The sequence below is a fragment of the Electrophorus electricus genome, chromosome 26, assembly GCF_013358815.1.
Source record: "Electrophorus electricus isolate fEleEle1 chromosome 26, fEleEle1.pri, whole genome shotgun sequence".
NCBI classification, from domain to species: domain Eukaryota; kingdom Metazoa; phylum Chordata; class Actinopteri; order Gymnotiformes; family Gymnotidae; genus Electrophorus; species Electrophorus electricus.
Genome location: NC_049560.1, coordinates 1,098,122 through 1,113,909, shown reverse-complemented (window position 1 = coordinate 1,113,909; position 15,788 = coordinate 1,098,122). Strand labels below are relative to the sequence as shown.

The following is a 15,788-nucleotide window of genomic DNA, read 5'->3' as shown; positions in this document are numbered from 1 at the left end:
GAACTTTAACTGGATAGTGAATTTATAAACCTATAAACATTTAGAATTTGGCTCATAAGGATTTTCTGCTGTCCAATATTTCTTTCTTTGCTTCTAGTAACTTATTAAAAATCATTAATGCAGTATGAAAATGGACTTTGAAAATGGTCAATCCTTTAAAAGTTAACGTTAACATCAACACGACATAATGTGGTACATCTCATTTAACATTTAGCGTGAACATTTATGGCAGAAACAGGCCCCGTCAGGAACCTGGGCCAGGTTCACATATGCAGTATGGAATCCCAGCAGACAGAAACCGCACCCACTCATCCATCTCTGCCTCTGCACTAGGTGGTACCGTGCTTCTGCTGAAGTGTCCACCCTCCAAAGAAACACTAGAACCTGCCGTCTTTGCCTTGGCAGTCCTACTCTGCTTTTTTTTTTTCCTTTTCTCCGTCTCCTCCAGCCACTGTTGCATCAGAGTGAAATATTCACAATTGGTGGTGACCTGTACAGGCAAGCTCAAAGCCAGGAGGCATGAGAACGTAAGACAGGCTCTCTAGAATCACTACTGCTGCCACTACAGCGCTTGATGAGTTCTGGTCACAGGCTGGGTAGGGCAAGGAAAGTGAAGCTTCTGCTGATTTGGTTCCTGGCATAGTGATGGTCTCTCCCTCGGGAACTACTAGGCTTGTTGAGACCAGCTTAACAAATCCGGTAAATTACCTGGAGACTTAAATGGAAATTCCTGATTTTCTGAACGCTGCCTGAATATTTTCAGGTGTTACAGCCTTAGGGTAGCAGTACTTCAGAAACCATGAAAACTGCTTCTTGCCAGTAACAGTGACAGTGACACCCATGTTGGTGGTCAGTTTGGTGACCTGGTGTTTGTGTTGTCCAAACGCACCAACATCCAGGGGCTGGAGTATGTGGTCGGTATTCCCAGCGAGACAAACAAGTTCAATGTTATTTTCCATTTGCAAAATGCCACAATCAAAAAACATGTGTCTCATACTAGCCATTTTCACCACCCGAGGTCTCTCCACTGGAGAGTGCTTCACAAAGTGGACCAGCCACTTCAGGAAAAGGTCTGCAACATGTATCCTTTTCTCCACAAAGTTCATATTAACATGTAACATAAATAAAGATTACAGCTAAAATTTAATTTTCATTATTTTAATAAAGGTCATATATGCTCATACTACAGTGTTAATTAAAAACATGAATGTTTTCTAAATTTGATGCAGCCTTACAAACCTAAATCTTTCCAGAGGTTATTGCACCAGATGATGACTCATGAAAAGTAGAAAACTCATAAGATTAAGAACTTTGTAAAACTTTGGTTAGTATAACATGAAAGAATTATTAAAGCAAGCGCTTTGCAGCTTTGGTCAGTAATGCAAACACCTTTGAAATTATGCCAAATATGGAAAAATATAACAAGAAAATATAAATATTATTATATGATATAAAAATATAAATATAAAAAGATTTAAAGATTTAGAGTAATTTCAAACAGGTGTTACAGCCATTATTGTATTGAATTTGTATTTTTGCATTTTTTTTATTTTTGCAGGTTGTCCTAGAGATGATATTGTGTCAGGACCACAAGCTGTGAGTGGTCTACATATTTGTTGGCTATTAAATACTCACGTCAAGTATGTACTAGTGCCCCGTGGTGTCATGAGTCAGTCTGGTCGGATGGTCCGCTTGAAAAAGATCCAATTTTTACGACTTGTATGATGGCTATATAATCTGTTGCATTGTCTATTGCCATTGGCCAAGCTTCCATTTCAGGGTAATCTTCAGCAAGGTCTTTTAGTGTATGCAGAAATTGGCCAGCAGATGCTGCACTGTTAGACATTGGTATACGAGGGTGATCACTGACTTTGAGGGTCTCATCCACAGCCCTTTAGCCCTTTAGCCCCTATTGAGCTACAGCTGCTGCAGATTCTGACAGCATTTGCTCAACATTATATTGAAGATCACTAGTTTTTCAGCCCTATAATCTGTTTGTCACTTGTCAATATATAGTTGATATAGTCTTTGGATGATGTATTACAAAATTCTAACCTGTAATACTCACTGCTCACCAATGTCTCCATCACTTAATAAAGCTAGTGTCACACAACCCGTCTCTTCCACTTCTGGTGATCACAAATGTAACTACAACTCCCAGAATTCCAAGCAGTGACTCACACAATCTTCTTTACCTGATTATTACATTTGATAAGAGAATTAGTTCAGCTGTTCACCTCATCTCCGTAGCATTACTGGCATCATTGGTGCCATATAAAAATCCAGAGGCCAGTAGTTAGAGGAGGGGATTACTCAACAGGAAATGCTTCTATTCAATTCTCATACATGGTATTGTAAATAACCAAGGTTTCTTCTTAGATATTTTTATGGGTGTGCCAGGCAAGGTTCAGGATGCACAAATATTAAGGGCCTCAACTTTTTTTGAGAACTGGCAGTAATTGATGGAGACACTACTTTTTGGATGCTACTCCATATATCTCTAATGACTACTCTTATCATTACCCCAAGCATAATAATGGTGCACTAAATTAAGATGACCTGTACAGAAATATCAGCATCTGCAGTGGGAGAGTTGTGGTGGAACAGGCCTCTGGGAAAATGAAATGCAAGTGGAGAAGATTTTGTGATCTCCAAAACTCATGTCTGGATGTTTTGGTCAAAATCATTGTGGCAGCATGTACACTACATAATATGGGTATTAGCGTAGGCCCAACAAATGTATGTGAAGAACATTCCCATGGAAGCCCTAGACTCAAGGATGACATTTGATTGTATGGGAGGCCTAGCATTACACACCACAATACTGTATAGACTACATGCTGAGTGAAGACATGATTCATCACATTCAGAAGCATGCCTATTTTTTTGATGTGTATCTGCCTTACAAAAATTACTAAACTTTGAATGGAAAAAAACTAGGTCCTCATAGAACAATACCATTAAAACCAACCTTGAAGCCCCCCCCCCCCCCCAAAAAAAAAAAAACCAAACCAAAACAAACAAACCCACAACAAAATTAAATGCCAGTATGCAAAAGATATGTGGATGACAATCTACTGTACTGTGGTCAAATATTCTAGTTTGCAACCAGAACTATCTTTGTGGAGGGCATCCCATCTTGCAACAGTGGCATAAAATCTAAAAGACTAACGATAGCTAAGATAGTTACTAAAAGAAACTGGCTGACTGAAAATGTTGAAAATGTCAAGCACTTGGAAATATGCCTGGTTATTATGAGAAACAGTACCTCTAGTGAATTTTTGTGGTGTTAATGTTCATGTTGTGTAGTTCAGCTCAAAATTAGTTCCGTTTTGCTGTTAAAAAATAAAGCATTATGGCTTACTGGCTTCCCTTTGTTCTTTTGTTCAAGTATACATTACATTACATCTGGTTGATAAAATGTATATGGTGCTTGCATTTAAGGGACTTTAAAAATGTGACCCATAAAACATGATCATGTCAGGTTCTGTCCTGCTAGCAAGATAACATAAGTTTGCTTGATTGTCATTTCAATGCAATGTAATGTTGATCATACATATCTTCAGTTTTCTGATATGATATTAACAGAAACTGGCAGTTTTAAACATTAATTTCACTGTTATGCTGATGTACTAACGTTACTGCCACAAACCTTTCTCTCTGACTGTGATCTGATGTCTGTGGAACCATCTTGTTCTACCAACCAACCAACTTCTATTAAAATCAAAGTTCTTTTATTTACGAGATAATCATATAGAATTGCTGATATCCAGTACAATTGCTTTGAACTGTTCTTGGTGACATTAGGCTACAAACATTTCCATACAAGATGGGTGACTGAAGCTGGTGCTTAAATTCCTAATGTCCATGTTTGAGGCTCTTCACATTTGGTGAATGGTATTTAGAGGTGGGGTAGGAGAACACGACGGCAGACCAGGACATTTTATCCAAACATTATGGTAAAACCAGAACTATCTTTAGCCATATGCAAAATAAGTAAATTCAGTGAATAAATTCAATAAGTAAATTCGACAAAAATGATCTGAATTTAGGTAAATCAAATTAGTAAATACATAGAGCCATTTTTTTGGTTCATTTCAAAAACATTCACCTCAGATTTAAAAATGGACTACAACCATATATACAGTCTAGTAAAATAGCTCATTTTTAGAATTCATATTGACCCACATAAGTAAACATTCAATCTTGGGAATGGTAAAGTTAACTCTACAAATGATCTTTTTAATAACTTTGTGGTGTTGAGATACCAACATTGGGGATATCCATTACGATGCAATTAATGACGTTTTCTTGTGTATAAAGGTAACATCACACCATCACAAACTGGCAGTGGAGAAACACTCCAAGTGTGTTTGATACTCCCACTCACACCAGCCATGCAGCTCTGTGCAAAGGCTGTGAGTGCATTTTAGAAGGCATGAAACGTATTCAAGTAGGCCTAAGTTAAGTTTATACTAAACTTTGATTTCTCTTACATATAACAGCAGAGGTGGGTTGTAACGCTGTTATTTACACTGTTATATTTCCTTAAGTAACATTTTGAAAAAATTGTCTTTTAAATAGTTGTTTTAAAGGGGGATACTTTATACTTTTACTGGAGTACATTTGCGAGGTCAAAATTTTACTTTTCCTCCGTTACATTTTTACAAATTTTTAAACATTTTGTATGTTTTGTCATAATCTGGGCTGTCAATTAGGGAGGGTTAGTGAAATCCCTAAAGATGATCAATGACTGCCACCCCTTTGCTTTAGTAAATTAGATAACCGGATGAGCATAGACCGACATAATGAACAGACAAGATCTCATGTGTAGGACAAATGGGATCGTATGTATGTAGCTATAAAGTAGCTATAAATATCCTTTTCTTTAAGGCTCACAAATCCACGTGTGAAATTGGTGCCCTATCCCGTTTCACGTTATTAATATGGAAATGTATTAATCCAATATCAAAGATATTCTGACAGAAAAAACATGGCTAGCTACTTATAAGTAACTATAAACTACAAGCAACATACATTTATCAATGCATGCTCCATGCTCAGGTATTTTTTCAAGAGAAAAACATTTTTTCATTACTATAAAGACGAAAGTTTGTTGTCTCCATTTTTACGTTAGCCTACTCGACACCTGCAGGAAGAAAAACTCAAATTTGCAGGTTTTCCCGGTTTTCTAATCTAAAACAGTTTCTGTTCTGGGTTTTGCCAAAGTCCTTCAAAAAATTGAGAAATATTTTGATTCACAGGATGCAAACAAGCAGCACCAGTCAGCTGCTACGTACCTCACACAAAACAGGTACCATGGTGAAACGGGTGAATCAGGAGTTAGTCTTTGTTTGAGAGAAAGACTAATGTATAGACAAACAGCGGCTGTATTTACTGCCACTAGTCTAATATTTGGAGCGTACATACTCTTCATCTTCTGTGGATGACAAAACCTTTGGAACCCCAATCCTTTTACTTTCCTTGAGGGCATCCTCTACTTAACTTTTAGTCTGCCAGGTTGAATAATGCCTAACAAACTTGGCCAAACTAGTCGTCCAGCTCTGGACAGCTGAATAAAGCAGGTTTACCAGCTCTGACCTTCTTGACCAAGATGCTTAACCATCTAAATCAGATTTAGACCAGCTTGACCAACTTTTTTAATTTTAAAACTGAGAGCACCACTACCAGCTAATGTATTATAGCATTGGTGGAGAAAAAGAATCACCAAAAAACCATTTATGCTCAACTGAATGCTTTTATGATGTACGTTTTTAATTTATTTTTTATTTTTTTTGATGAAAATAAGCACGGCACTAACGTAAACAAGGGTAATCTGGGAAAGGTAACCAAATCACACACACATTTAAAATGAAAATTAAAATACACAGTATTTAACTAAAAAGAGACATAAGTAAACAAACATACGGTTGCAGTTTTTAATAAAGTGTAGGGGGAGGCTAGAAATATGGATGTTCCAGTTAAAAACTTGTCATACCGCCTGACTCTCACCCAGACTACGCTACCCAGCAGCCTGTTCATCACCCAGCCAACAACTCAGCCAATCAGAGGTTCATTCAGATCATCACCACCAGAATATTGAACTCACCTGTGTGTTCAGAGTAAATAAGACTGTTTCTAACACACTATCACTGCGAAGTATTGCCTCTAGGATTTTCCAAGCATACCGAGCGTTTCTTTGACTAGTTTCCTGTGTACCGTACCTGTGCTTTGCCTGATCCATTTTTGAATACATCTTGTTTTTTTGGATTACTCTTCTGGCTTTTGACAGATTCAGACCTCTCTATGCTTTGGATTTCCCCTTTTGTTACGCCCATAGACAGCCACATTAAAATACATTTAACGTTAAGAGAACTGGAAACGTACTCCATTACTTTGACTCCCCCCCATTATTTTGTTTTTAAAAAAGCACATAAATTATCCCATTAAATAAATATTTTTTCTCTGCTTTATAATTTGATATTTTAAAAATTTGCAGCAGTAGAGATGGTTAAATGTGTCACATTTTAAAAAAATAAAACAAAAAGCCAAATAATATTCTCAATTATTAGACTTTACAACAAAAGCCTAAAGAAATTAGAATGTAGAACCATTTTTATAAACTCCAATTTCTTTAGCAGCAATAGTACAGCTGTTTAGGTCTGACCTCAATAATGCATGTTTTACTAATTTCTAACCATTTTCCACTTAGAAACCCAGTTTCCTCTGGGCATCCAGCCTGTACTCGTTAGCACTAGATGAGGTTTCAATTATCTCTTTGCAGACACTGCTGTCAGGCTGAATCAAGATGCCTAATAACTATGTGGAATGTCACATCATGTATATCAAAGGAAGTATAAGTCAGATACTTTCAGGTAGAATTATTTATTTGAGCTTATATTTCAGGTTCTGCTAAAAATGGGTATCGCTCATAATTCTCTCATCCATCAGTTACAGAGCATTAGTTATCTCTTACTGAGCCTAATATGTCAGTACTCTGTATAAACTCACTAGCACTTTATCATAAAAACCTTAAGTATACAATTAAAGACTACAGAATAATCTACATTTCACTGCATGCATTAACCTTACACTCATCAGTGTTGGGGTTGTGACCACAGGCCCACAGTTGGGCTTGATTATTACTAAGTTTTTAAAGTAGCTTGCACAGCAATCAGAACAACATAGAAATGAATGATAAAGCTATCAAAATACTGATGCTTAAAATAAAAAGGTTACAATAGAAAATAAAATTAAGCTATAACCGTTAGTGGGTGATTTAACACAAAGTCCAGCAAATAAAGTTATTTTCTCACACTGTGCCTCAAAACTGAACAAATGAAGATGTTTATGCAAGTAGTCAGTCAGTAGGAGCCTCAGGCAGACTACTTTCTAGAAGTAAAGAGGCAACTTCTTCGCAAGATGGTTTAATAGTTCATTTAGCTCCAGTGTAAACAACATTATTGTGTAATATATATATATATATATATATATATATATATATATATATATATATATATATATATATATATGAATATGAGAGAGAGAGAGAGAGAGAGAGAGAGAGAGAGAGAGAGAGAGAGAGCAAGCAAGCATGTTTGTTATATTAGAAGGACTAGACAGCATTGAGGACTTTTAGAAAACATGTCTAGACATTGATTGGTCATGTCCCCCCCATTTTATTATTTAATTATTTTCTCTTTTAATATTTATTTTGCTCCTTATTATCTATATTGTTAATACTGTGGTGACCTCCTTTGTCACCCAGAGGAGGATGCCCCCCCTCCTTCATTTGAGTCCTGGTTCCTCTCAAGGTTTCTTCCTCATGCTCTAGGTAGTTTTTGCTAGCCACTGTCACCCTTGGCTTGCTCACTGGGGGTTTAGACTTGGACATTTGTAAAGCTGCTTTGTGACAACATCGGTTGTAAAAAAACGCTATATAAATAAATTTGACTTTGACTAAGGCTGCTGGCATATGCCAGTGCAGTGAGGAGACAGAGGAACCCCAATGAAGATGTGACATCACTGGGGAAGAAGTGGTGGCACTTTTTCAGGAGATGGCACACTGCAGAATTAAGTATGAGGCCCCCCTGACACAATTGGTCGTGGGAGGGCATCATGTGTCAGGAAGGAGATGGTAGAGAGGTACTTTGGCCTGCTGTCATCCATGGAGGAAGAGCATGACTTGAAGGACCAGCTATCACAGATTTACAACTGTGATGAGACTGGCTTCCAGATGGATGACAGCAGGTACAAAGTACTGACACCCTGGACGTCTAAACATGCATACCAGCAGGCCCCGGCGCCATGTGTCAGTAATGGCCTGCTTCAATGCAGTTGGGGAAGACATTCCACCATTTATTATATGTGCAAAATATTTTCCCCAGAGGCCCATACCCTCAAGGAGGACCCCCAGTGCTCTTTATGGGAAATCTCTGGCAGGGTACATTGATGGGGATTTGTTCCAGCGGTGGTTTCAAAATGTATTCCGTCATGCTCTGAAGACGTGCCCTCTGCTCCTAATCTTCAACAGCCATAAATCACACCTCACCAAAGAGGTCATTGTGATGGCAAAGAGGGATGGTGTTGCGCTTCTGTGCCTTCCAGCCCACTGTTCCCATGTCTTGCAGCCGCTGGACGTGGGATTCTTTGGCTCTTTGAAGGCATAGTTTGCCAAGGTGGCTGGCAACCTCTGCCATTTCAAACATTCGTAAACGCGTATATATTGTTAAATCAGTTTGCTAAAGTTTTCCGTCACCTATACCAGTGGCTGAAAGACCGGGGCATTTGTTGTGGAGGGGTTCAGAAAGTGTGGCATCATTCCTCTGAATCCACAAGCTGTGGATTTAAGACACCTCATGCCATCTCCTGGCCACAGGAGCAGCACCACTAGCACCAGCTTGCAAGAAACAGTGGCATCATCATTCTCTCCAATGAGGGCCTCCACATCCTCCCATCTTCCAGGACCTTCCACCCCTCGCAATCATCCCCTGGTGGCAGCAGGACTGATTCAGCCTGACCTTACGGAGGTCCTGACCCAGGACGATTACCAGAGAAAAACCATCAGACGAGTCTCTATTGAGGCCCAAGTCATCACTGGAGAGTAGTATGAGAGACTCCTGCAGCAGAAGGACTTGGCCAAGGAGGCTGAAGAGCCAAACGAGCAGAAGGCACAATGGAAGAAGACCCAGGCCACCAAGTGCCCCACTGCTGGAGCAAGACAAGGGACCACCTCTGACCCTGCCACAGCCTCCGGGACAACCCCCAGCAGCAGAAGCAGAGCCTGTAACCTCTCCAGATCTCCCAGTGCCTCCTCCTCCTCACTCTTGGCAGCAGAAACAAGAGGTGATAAACTTATTGCAAATTCACTAGTGTTACTGTTTTTTAAGATTTGAAAAGGTTAATAGAATAAAATGTGAAATTAATGATGATCTAAATTATCAACCCGCATGTGAAAAGAGAAAAGCTCTGGCACTGAAGACAGGTGACTTAGCAGTTAAATATTCAGTTATCAGTTCAAATCACCGTTATGGACCTTTTAGTTTCTTCCTTACCTTTTCAGTTAGAGATGTTCTTGCGTCATCTGTAGGAGTTCAGGTTCTAAAGACTATTTTTACAGGTAGAAAGAAAGTAAGGAAGACGAGGCAGTCAGATGAGGGAAGGGACAGAAATGCACCCATGACACAAGCCAAAAGGTAGCCAATAAATAGACAACATAAGAGATCTTAAAATAATTTAGAAGTATTGGTTGATGGTACATTAAATGCAATTACTGTGAAACAAGTCTTAATTTATAATACATTGTCAGCAATGGAAATAAAGAGTGAGACAGTGTTTCTTTCACATCAGACATCTATGGCAGGTGTAAACATCCGAATCCCCCGGGTGACGATACTATCATGTCACAGGTTTACTGTCCCCTGTGCAGCTGTGAGCAGTGGAATCACTCTGAAGATGAAGAATTCATGTCCTTGCTACCCTTATAAAAACATGCTGTTAATTATTATTAATTAAAGATTAATAATTATTCTAAATGTCCTTTTTTTTAAATATGTGCAAGTTATCATTTTTTGTCTTTTTGTTTTTCTTAATGTTTAAGATGTTCTGCCTTGACTGTACTTTTCCCTTTTAATTATATTTTTAAAATATTGTTTTACCATGCCCATTTCAGTATTTTTTGTTTTCTTATACACTTTGCTCTTACTCAATGCAGCTGCATTTTAATTTTTAATTCCTTGAAGGGTAGAAATGTGTGTTAAGTACTTTTATTTTCATTCTTTTAATGTCTCAATTTTTCAATGTATTGTGTTGTAAATTAACTTTATTCTTAATCATATTTAACTTTTTTTCATTTTTGCAGATACTTTCCTGAGGTGATAGGATAAAGCTTATTACATCCTAATATCTTTTATGTCTAGTCTATTTTCTTGTAAACTGTGTTTAAGAAAGTGCTATACAAATAAAGCTTATTGCTTGCTGTATGTCTTGCTGTGTACCCCTGGTTAACTTGAATCCTTTCACTGTCACAGGAATGACTGCTGAATTGGTATGATGTGCTTTTGTCAAATATGTACTGTATGACATGCTTCTTTCTGTCACATCTGAACTTGATTTATTGTGTACTAAGTGGACAAAAGATTATGCTGAAGAAATTGCATGGGTCTTTAAAAATTACACTGAATGTATAGTACTGAACTGGTAAATGTCTTGTACTTACACTACCACTGCAAATATTGTATTGTGTAGCAGTTTTGTTGGCGTGTGTACATGCACACTGCAGCATGTGTTCATATGCAAATGCTTCATGTGATCATTGTTGATTATCGAACTGTTATGATTACAACTTTCAACAAAATCTTAAACACTTAAAGGTTGAGGAAAAATGTTGAATTTGTGCTTGTAGAACTTTTCTAGTCTTGGTGAGATTTTATATACAGCTAAATGGAGTGCTTAGTGTTTATTGTTAAGCATTGATCTGCATATTAGCAATGAAAAGTAAATATGTGGTTTGCACTGTTTTTGTAGATGCCCCAGCCAAAGACATGCTTGAGTGTTCCAGAGAGTCACTCCACTATAGACCAGGCCGCTACTCCTTCCACTCTTTCTCCGACTGATGAGGTTTTGACTTATCCCCCTGTCAAAAAGGCTTTGATTGACAAGGTTGTGTCCTCATAAAAAAAAAAAAAAAAGCTACTAAGCAGGGCCAGTTTGACAACCATGTCATAGCAACTGGCATAACCACTGATTGGTGCAATGAAAACTGTGCCTTATTAAACTTCTGTTCTGAATTTCCCCATTCATCTACAGTGAGGGGACATTTTCATCAAGGACATGCAGTTTGCCATTTATAGTCACAAACTGTGTTGCAAATAGCGTAACTGCTATTATTACAGCTAAAGTGATGAATGTGCTGACTTGGACAACAACAGACCTAGATGACACTTCTGAATGGAAACAAGTTCTATAGTAGTATAAGCGATGCAAGGCAGAATTCATGATCCATCAGGCCATTTGTACATCAGACTTGCCTACTGGACATACCTTGCATGGTTATGATTTTTCAATAAAATTACCATGACGTAATGTTTACTGGGCAGTAGCGAAGTGGTTAAAGTTATGTCTACCCTAAAGTCTCTTGTGGCAAGGTTCGTAAAGCTGTATGATTCATCTTCTTTGACAAAGGAAATCTGCACATCCCACAACAACAGCTGTATAATCCGCATCGCATCTCTGATGCAGCAGTTCTGCACTTCAGTCTATGTGTCTTATGGTCACAGTGGTCGTCAAGGCATCAATGCTGCAAACTGCAGCTTCCAGAGTGCTGACCTACAAGAAACCACACATAGCATCTGCAATCAAGTGCCCACCCATATTTGCTTTTGGTCATGCACACATCATGTATTTCATGAGATGGTACATTCATGTAGTCAATACAGACCAATTGATTAGGTTAATCAACGACTACCATGCCAGTTATTACAAGACGTTGTCCTGCACCCAGCGTCTTGATATCTGCAATAGTTAATTTAAGGTCTTCTTTTGGAGACTTACTGGGGAACTGAGGTTCTGTGACTTCAATTATAGTGTGCTTTGTGTACTGTAGTCATAGCCCTGATGATCTTTAAAGCCTAAAATTTGAACAAACAGATGAAATTACCTCTAAAGGGTAAACATGCGATTCTATCATCATAACAGCACTTGCTTATCTAGTAGTTCTTCAAATATACCAATGAGTAAGAGACGCATTTTAACGTGCATACTAGTCACAAACAACAGCAGCAGCAGCAGCAGCAACAACAACAACAACAACCCCTCCATTAGGCTTTTACATGGGATAACGCGTATTAAATATTTACATTAAACATCCAGCAAATTTACAGATATCCCACTAATTATAGGTTTTGACATCTTAAGATGGCGGCTTCGTAGCTAGCAAGCTATGATTTCTGGCGGAGAGGTTAGCTTGCTGTCTAGCCAAGTAAGATTACACAGACGATGTAGCTAGCTCGCGAAATTGTGGCTCAGGATATCAGCATTAATTAAATCGGCATCAACAAGCTAGCGAACATTAATTAGCTAACTTTAAGGGGATCACAAAACCAATTCGGAAAAACATTTCGCTTCCATCGTTGCATACAGTTACACGCCAACCAGTGATTTGTAATCGATACTTACTTTCGTTGCGTTCTTTAACGTTTGTAGAATTTGTCGGAGCCGCGGCCATGCACTCGTGTTTCTCTAATGAGAAACAAACCGCGTGGTGGTACTTCTCTCAGCCCACCTGAATTATTGCATTCAAGTACTTGTTGTTTCGTGCTTTTTTTTTAATCGTGTGTGTATATAACCAGATATGGTTTCTTTTCTGCCGTCTGTTTCCATTTTCTTGTTGTCCATGATTTTTCCTCAAAAGAGTGGAAATCTTCCAAGTAGCTACGCTAACGTTACGTAGCCAGATACAGTTTTGTACATGTAAACGTCGGTTTGCCCTAAATGATGTTCAAACGTCTAACTATTGGTTGCGAGTCAAATATTTAATTTGACCTGTCATTGGAAGACGTCTGACCATTATCAGTAAATACATATAATTCACCAACCATTGTTTAGGACAAGGTAAAGCCACCACAGAGCATCACGAAAGTCTATTAAAGTTACTGCTTATCTACATATACTTTTTGGGGGATCTGATTAAGCATAAAATGTACAAGTAAGACATATGTTGCGACCATTGACAAATTGAAGGGGAACTGATTTTCAAGTAATGTATACTAAAATTCATCTGAAGTTAAATGTAGATGTCAACAGCACTTGTTTGAAAAAGGAGGCAATAAATTGCACTGCTTACATAAATTAATAAAAGTGTCCGTTCTTATTCTATGGATATTCACACCCAAAGTACTTGTCGCACATTTTTTTTCTTATGGTGATTTAGCAAAATAAGATCAAAGCACTTTCTGATAGTACCACATGTGCATGGTCTTTAATCTTATGAATATACAGTGTTGTTTAAAACTGAAATGGGCTCCCCATGCATTTGACTTATGTTGGAAGGAAAAAGCCAAACATAGTCACATTATTTTACTGCAGATTTACATGTACGACTCCCCCGTGTGGCGAACTGTGTTAATGAGTTTGTGAGCAAGTTGTAAGATAGGTCCAGCAACTGCTTCGCATCATTATTTATTTATATCATTTCTGTTCCCTAAGAAATGAATGCGTGTACACGTTGCTGTGTGAGATACACACAATTGTCACAGCATGAGCCAGTGAAAATGTGGGGCTGAAACATTGATGTGGTCATGAATATATAGGTCAGTTTTTGTAAAAAATGTCAGTGATCTCAAAGGAGCAATTTCAACCATACTTTGACCAGGCTTTGTTCATTAACCTTTTTTCACCTTTTTAATTTAAAATTGGTTTAACGTCTGTATCTGATCAAAAGCTTTAATTTGACACATAAATATTTTAAAACCATATGTCACTTACCCTCCTCTAATTCTATAGGCCCTTGTAATCATTGGGCAGATGGCCCTCACCAAGTCAGCCAATAGCCTGCAGTGGTTCTCTGTTATTATCAGTAGCTATAAAATCTGAAGCTATTGGCCATGGAGAAAAGACGTTTGCATGTATTTGAAGCCTATTTTTATGATGGCTTGCCATAATTGCACAAGTCTATAAAGCTTCATTTGAATTGACAGAGCATTAGTGTGTAACTGCTGTTTAGTAATATAAGATCATTTTTTGCTATATGACAGTAGCATGGTACTTTTATTCCCAAACCTATGAGAGAGTTTAGCATATTTAACTCTTATTATTCCACCTTGCAAACACTAAAATCTGCATGATTTTTAAATATTTCAAGGCTGATGCAGGCAAACCCAGCTCAAAACTGAAAACTCAAAACTGAAATCATCAGAGTGTTGTGCCAAACATGTGATAACCAGCAAACATGTGAATAGCAAACAAATCCAATATGGAACAGGCAAAAAGATATCAATAACAAATACTAATACTTGGAATCGTAAGGCAGGCAGATCTGGTGTTCGGGGCATGTTTTTTAGTACAGGGGTAAGGAAGAATAACAAACGGTTTAAAAAGAACAAAAGAACAGTTTTTGACTTAAGAGGAAGAAAGGACTCTAGGTTTCATATCTTTCAGCCAAAGTTCAAAATAGGGGGAGAGGTATCTTTCCATAAGTGAAGATAAGTTAGTCTGTTTTTTAGAATATACAGTTTGGAAGGTTTTTTACTCTGTATTAGACATAAATTAATACAAATTTTATACAAATAGAAAAGATACATGCATACTTTTTCCCCTCAAACTATTCATTCAACAATCCAGCATAACCACCCAAAAACTGGCTTTTTAAAAAATCTGCAGCTATTGCTCACTCATGTATATACATGCACACATGACAAGAAAAACATTCTAAAACAGGATATGGAATGTCAATATTTTTTTAAAAAAGAAGAAAGGACTTCAGGTTTGAAAATAATAATGGGTATATTATTTGAGTACGAATCAATTCTTTCAGCCAATGAACATCAAGTAATGGCATAGTGCTTGTAATCAGGCCATTGGTCAACCAGAGTGAGCAAAAGGCTATGTTTGCTAAAATAGTAGCAAGGTCAAGGGATAGCTGTTGGAACCCCCAAATATAGTTAGATACACTTAAATAAAATAAATATTTACTGGTACCATCATCATTAACAGAAATTAAACTCACTTTGTGATTCCATCACCTAACAAAATGACCACAATGTCTTAATGCCTTAACCAGGCTCTATCGTTTTTCATTGCATCAGCTCTTCCTGACAGATATTGTATAGTGATAGTATGAAAAGCACCTTTATTTTTAATAGCTAGCACTGTATTACATTGCCCCCAAATGTGTCATACTTTTAGTCAACTAAATTGCATTTAGTCATGGGTCAGTTAAAATTGCATGCTAATAAATGGTTACACCTCCATGCATGTTGTAGTATGTTGTCAACATCATGCAGGTGATCCAGTTACTTTAAACAAGTGCAACACAACAAATACAACAGTCAGATTTATCTACTTAGCATAGGGCATTTGAAGGACATTTTAGCTATTCTCAAAAATTATTTTCCAGTGGTGACCTGTGATTCAGAGAAATAAATTGTATTAATAATGAATCCACCTCTGGATCAAGTCTGTAATATATGCTGTAATTTTGCGACATACATTCAATATACCTAGATAATTAAAAATAATAATTAACAACTCGTGAAATAGGTACGTTTAATTAAACTTAGAACTGGCATTGT

General features: G+C 37.6%; 1 long non-coding RNA gene across 2 annotated transcripts; it reads right to left on the bottom strand.

The window, feature by feature from the left end:
• Positions 1-7,891: 7,891 nt before the first annotated feature.
• LOC113574551 lies at positions 7,892-12,957 on the bottom strand. 2 transcript variants are annotated; one of them, XR_004775650.1, is made up of 5 exons: positions 12,676-12,957; positions 12,052-12,128; positions 11,542-11,826; positions 9,555-9,607; positions 7,892-9,325 (listed from the first exon to the last, which is right to left on the bottom strand). It is a non-coding gene; the product is annotated as an uncharacterized LOC113574551 (long non-coding RNA). The 2 variants fall into 2 exon arrangements; XR_004775649.1 differs by having other exon boundaries at positions 11,625-11,826; positions 12,676-12,954.
• Between the last annotated feature and the right edge of the window lie 2,831 nt (positions 12,958-15,788).